Raw genomic sequence first — 6,627 nt, 5'->3', positions numbered from 1 at the left:
GGAATCGTGCAAATGTACTTGGGACTGGTGAAAACTGATAGAACTGTAGCATTTTACTAGGGAAGAGAAAAATAATTTCTTGTGGGTGTATTGATCAAACAAAGTGAGGAAAGAAGTGAAGGAAGGTACAATCCACCTGTTCTGCTCCCTACTCTATTCTCTGGTGAATCCTCTCACCCCTCCCATACCTCTGGCCTGCACCCCAGCTCTTGCATGCATAATAAAATCAATAAAAAGCAAAGGACTGTTTTTGTGTACATGTGGTTCTGATGACTTGAAGTAATTGTGAAGCATATGTGTGTAACTACTAAAGAAAGAAGTAACTGTAAAAGATTAAGTAAGAAATAAATTGATTATGTGTGTTTGTGAGAACAAGTAAGGGAAAAAAGTAACTAATTGTGTGTTTATGTGATGCTAAGTAGCAAACATAGTAGCCACATATGCCTGCGACCCCTTGCGGAATTAAGCAACTGTGTAAGTGTGTGTATATCTATGTGAATACAAGGAAAAAGTAGGTGGTTGTGAGACCAGGAGAAAAATGGAGTCGCTCGTATGTTTGCCTGTTACTAAGTGAGGAATGAAGGAACTGTGTGTCTCTGTGTGAAGGATGAACAAACATACTCGATGTGTACATGTGGTAAGTGAGGAATAAAACATCATGCGGCTAGGCAAAAAATCAAGAAATTGATTGTGTGACTAGGTGAGGAGTGATTCTAAATGTGTGTTTGTGGTGAGATGAGGTAACAAATGAGGTTACTGTGTGTTATTGTGCTTAACTTCAAAGGTAAGGGACGAAGTGATTTTGCGTGTGCAGATACCTGTGAACATGTGTGATTGTTGGGTGAGAAAAGGTGATTATGTTTATGTGTGTAAAAACAGGTGAGAAAGAAGTGACCATGTGTACGTGTGAGAGACAAGGTGAGCAAAGAGAAACTGTCTATATGTGTGAGTAGGTAAGGAATGAAGTAATGGATGGTGTATGTGTTCACAGATGAGGAACATAACTGACTGTGTGTGTGGAAGGTGACACAGAATGAGGTGACTGAGTGCGTGTGGGTTGGCCAAGAACAGGAATGGAGTAAAGGATGATACATCTGTGTGTGTCCAGGTGAGAAATCAAGTAATGGCAAGTGTGTATGAACAAGTCAGTGAGAAAAAGTCATGATATATTGATACGCGTAGGCACAAGGTGAGAAATAAATACTTGTCTGTCAGCGTGTGAGAAATTACGTGTGTGTGAATGTGTGTCTGATGTGACCAGGTGAGATGGGAACAAAACAACTGTGTGTGGGAGTGAGGTCACTGATGAAGACTGACTGTGTGTGTGTCACTAGGTTCACTTTTCCTTCCCCTCTTCCTCCTCTTTACCTCTGTACTTACCTCCCCTCGCCTTTTCCTCGCTACTCCTTACCTTTTGTCCACAGGGTCCGATGTAGTCTCAACACCAAAGTGTTGACGGCACCTTACCTTTTTCTCACGGAGTCCAGTGTAGTCCCAACACCAAAGTGTTGCGGTGCCTCTGGTGGGGCCTCAGGAAACCAGCTCCTCTGTGTGGGCAGAGCCAGGGCCCCTGGCAGACAACCATGCACGGCAGGGATCAAAGTGGCTCCGGGTGCTCCGTGGGGGAGGGTACAGTAGTATGCACAACAATCACAGTCCCCATCCCAGAATTTCTACTTTAATTTCATGAAAGGATGGAAATTCAAGCAAAAAGGGAAGCAACTTGATATATCCAACAATAATGATAAATTGAGGAATTGTGAAATGGTGGGAATGAAATAAATGTGAACACAAGTTTACAACTTACACCAAATATCACCAAAATTATACATAAGCAAATAAAAAATGGTAAACCATAGTTAATCATAGCAGAAACAGATTATCTACATGACCTTGACTTTGGTGAGAAATTTTTACACACAACATGAATCATTAATAGGGTGGGGAGCATATCTGGAGTGGAGGACCATGAGCTGAATGGTTTGCAATTATGTCTCTTTAAGGAGATTCTTATTGATCTAAGGTCAGATACTGCTGCCTCAAAACACCATCAGTGGCCTTCAGGTACCCAGTCTATTCAGGCACAGCTGACTGGTTCACAGCATTCCTTACATAATTGTCTGTCAAATACGAGTATAGTTAATTTTCAGGAAACAAGTAGGCAGTCATTTTTATCGTGTAATGCAATTGGAAATTTTACTCAGGTGAGCAATGGAGGGTTCCAACAGAAGACCTCCCAGGTCTCAGTGGAACTTACTCAGTCTTACTCATCTGCAATGTCATTATCAGGGTATCTTTCTGTTATAGGGCAGCCCCAATATAAAACGGGTTGTCTTTTCCCCTTATTATTTTTACTACAGAAGTAAAAATCTGCTCTAACATCAACTAAGATTCCCAGACCTTAAAATATTATTCCTCCTGTACAAACACTAAGTCATTCCAAACCTTTACATAACCAGAGTTCTGTAGTATCGGGCCAAGCACAAATTTATTCTATAACACAGCTACCAAGTCTTTTATCAGTTAGTCAGTCTCAAAATTATGGTTAAGTTCAGCCACACATAATGTGCTATTTATTGTTCATTTACAGGTTTATAGGTCCCGCAAAGTTGAAAAATTGTCATTTTTATACAAAACATTGACTTTTTTCTGGGTCACCTCAGACCACGACCTCTGAAAATCAGACACTAAACCATTTATCTAGTCAGCAAGAGGTATTATCTTCAGTTACAAATGAGAATTACTCTGCTCAAACAAGGGATTTCTCTTTGGTTAGCCAGTCACAGAGTTATTCATCTGGTCACTAAACATCAGTTATTGAATAAAACAGGCTGCCGCCACCAGTCTTAATACCAACCCCTTCTCATTTTCTCCTTGCATAGGTGAGTCTGCTGCTCTAATTAAAACACTCTCCTTTATTACTTGAAGGAAACCAAGGCTAACGTTAACACATTTCTTCAGTTGTTTTTATCTCTGAAGCCTTCCTAAACTCTTCAGAGGTCCCCTCCTGCACTGTCCCTAAAACTGCCTAATTATCCTAACTTGCCCTGTGTCTCATTCCTCCCCTTCTGCGAATGGAACCCTTAACTGCAGTCAGGGAAAGGGGCGTCGTTCTGATTAGTAACTGCTTCCTGCTGAAAGTGGGCGATGAGGGGAAACAGTCAGGGCTCCACCGCAGGGCGACGATTTTAGGGACCTCGAAAGGACAGTGGAAGAGTCATAGTTCGATGGTCTCCAGGTGAGAAATGACCTCAACGAAGGCATTGAGGATGTAAGGCCCAAGCAAGAGAAAAACAAAAACAAAAGATTTTAGTTCAAGAGTGATGAGGTTCAAGAGTAAGGAGGTCACAAATTTTTTTAACTTTAGCCATTAATAGGTCTAGGGCTTTAGGGTTTTATACATACTTAATTTTACTGTAGTTATTAAAATGTGGCCCTTTAAATGTTAGTACATAAAATATTAAATTTCAACATAATAAGGTAATTCTTCAAGATGAAGACTCAGGACATCAAAACTTTGATTATTATTGCACCTATTTTTACAGAAAAATGGAAATTTTACATCATAATTTTCTCAAACGTGAACAGACAAGTTGCAAAATCACAGACTCACCGGTACCAACCAAAATTTACAATGAACAGTTCCTGTGAATTGATGCTCAACATCAATACACAACGAGACCTGACCAACCATGATCATGCAAACAAAATTTTTTCACAATTATATTTTTATGTTTTATAAAACGGTCTTAAAAATATACTTTTATAAACATTTCTGGTGCAATTTTGTCAATGACAAAGAATACAAAGCTATTCTGTATTTTATTTAACCACTGAAAATGTACAAACAAGCAGCCTCGTAGCGAGCAAGGTAGCAGTGTTGTAAAGTGTCTTGGCTCAGGCTGGCCATCTGTACTAGTGAGGGGGACATTCGACCAGTAGGTCAATCCAAAGAACTGGAGTAAGGCAGAGCAAGTGGCCCCTTATTTACCAAAAATATAATCTTTTTGTCTGCCACTTCTAGGGTCACCCGAGGCTTATTCATATAAACAGTAAACAGGGGAGCTTGTCTCACTTCTGGGCTTCTTCAGAGAAGGTCTTCTCCTGCACCGGGTTCTTAATCAGAGGCAGCTGACTGTCAAGCCTGTCCTCCCATTCTGGCCCATGGTTTGGGCTGGCCCCCTCCCTCTCTGGAGAGTGGGACAGTCCCTCTTTTCAGTGCCCTGTACGATGGCACTGAAGGCATGGCCCTGGGGACAGCTTCTTGCAGCTGAGGTATCTTGGTTGCTGGCAGTGGATGCAAGCTGGCAGCCCATTGAGAGGTTGAGGTCCCGAATGCCCTAGGGCGCATGGGGCCTTGGGTGAATCTGAGGTGGCAGAGCACTGTGATGGCAACTGCCATCTACTGGGCCCTTTTCTTGCCTCTCTCCCTTTCTTTTTAGTCTAGCTAGTCCCCTCCATATTACTGTAGGCCTTGAAGGCCATGTCCAATAAAAGTGTTAAAAGGATTTTTTTAGGCCCTTTATTTAGTCTCCAGAGCCTGCACCTGATGTCAGAACAAGGCTGGCTAAAACATACGTATTTTAATCATGCATTTTTATAGGTTTTATACAGTCTCTATAAAATAGAGACTAGAGACCACTTGGATATTAAGTGACACCAAAACAGTGAATGATATTTTCCCAATTTTGAACAATTAAATATTATAACATTTTTTTACACAGTGTCTATATATAATACTGGAGAGAAAAATACAGGAAATGCAAAAGTTATCATGCTGCCTCTCTTATGAAGAAGTTAACTAGTTTTCCACCATTTCTGTCATTAACTATAAAACAGGTGTTTGATATAAATTATTTTACTTTACCTTGTTCACCTGTCCTGGGTCTAAAATACTATTATTTTTCACATACACACTTTTGCATATAACACCTCTTTGCCAGGGGCACATGGGATAAAATAGTTGGTTTTTTTTAACCAAGCAATGAATAGGCAATTTCCAAAATCCAGCAATGCATTACCAAAAAGGCAAGGGATTTCATAAAATACAAAACTGAAACTTTTAAATTTACTTAAGAAGCTAAAATTTTTATACTAATTCTTAACCAGAGTCCAGACTATTAAAAACAATCATTACATTATACAGTTTATAGAGTCAAAGCCAAAATACAGAGATACAGCACTCCTGGGAAAAGAATTTAAAACACACACAATAGTATAAGGCACTACCTTCACTTTTACTTGTATTTAGAATTATTACATCCTGGTTTTTAATCTCTGCATTGTAAAACATCGTAATAGCTGTTTATTATCTCTTTAGACTGCACAACTTAGACACATTTTTAAATTTTTTTTAGTTGAGATGACATTAAACTTTAGTTTCCTTACAATAAGGAACAAAATGTAAACCTGAAAGTTCAGTAAATGGTTAGTAAATTTTTATTACTAAACTTAGCAAAACCTTAGTTTAGTTTTAGTTTTTCCTTAGAACTGGAATTTTAAGTCAATGTCAGAGTTGCCACTGTAACAATTTTATATACCAAGTTTTTTATTTTTAAGCAAGCACTAGATATGTTACAGGGCAGGGAGGGGGCAGCCCAGACCCCACAAACCTGCCTGTTCTAAATAGGTTCTGCCATCAGCTGCATCAAAACAAAACATGAGATTTTAATGGGAAGGAACTTTAATACAACTAGGAAACAATACAAGAAAGGCAAAGAATCTAGTTTTTAAATTAAGCACCCAAAGTTACCGGTCCCTTTGAGGGTAAAACTCTGTCCAAATGGGATTGGCCCAGAGCAAGGCCCTAAAGCCTGCCCCAAGTCTAAAGCATCTTCCAGTGGGGACCCACAGAAAAGGGTTAGAAACAACCAGACAAGCCCGGAAGGAAAAGAGCAAAATTAAAATCAAGATAAAAGTTGCCATTGTCACTTTCCCATGGGTCTCACCCACATCTGTGTCACCCAGTCCACGACCAAAAGGCAAGCGCAGTTTCTTCATGTGTCTCTAGGCTCCATGTGCTTCCTTTAGGTCTCCTTCTGGCTCCATCCTGCTTTCTTTCTCCCTTGGGTGGGGCAGGGAACCTGTAACCTCCCCCTTTCCTGGGAACCACCCTGTTACAGATAGATTGACAAAAGCAAGAAAGAAAAAAAAATAGACACCTAATACCATATACATTTTTCCAGTGACTTGTCCATATGGCTTTAGATGTTACCTTGAATTTTGTAAAGAAACCTAGTCATTTACTGAGAGAATATGTTGTTTTCTCCAAGGGGAAAAGACAAGTATATCAGTCCTCCTGGAAAAAGATCTTATCAAGAAAAGTTTAGATAAAAGCCTAGAAGTAAGTTTGTTTGTTAGCATAGGCCAGGTTAATTATTATTTTCCTTGTACAGCACAAGTAAACACATTCAAACAAAGCAAAACACCAAATTTTTTAACACTCAAACCTTAAGGCATGTATGCTTTAAACCATTAAATTTTGAATTAGTTTTTTTTTAACCACAATTTTAGATCGCTATTTCAAAATTTAGGATTTTCTATAGGCGCCATATATAATTAATCCTCCAGAGGCAAAAGCAAGAACAAAGAGATCTCTTAATTTCCATTTAAAATTTTTGGCCACGT

This window comes from Talpa occidentalis, unplaced genomic scaffold (assembly GCF_014898055.3).
Source record: "Talpa occidentalis isolate TD23 unplaced genomic scaffold, MPIMG_talOcc4v2.1 talOcc4.12, whole genome shotgun sequence".
NCBI lineage: Eukaryota > Metazoa > Chordata > Mammalia > Eulipotyphla > Talpidae > Talpa > Talpa occidentalis.
Note: the sequence above shows the minus strand (reverse complement) of the source record.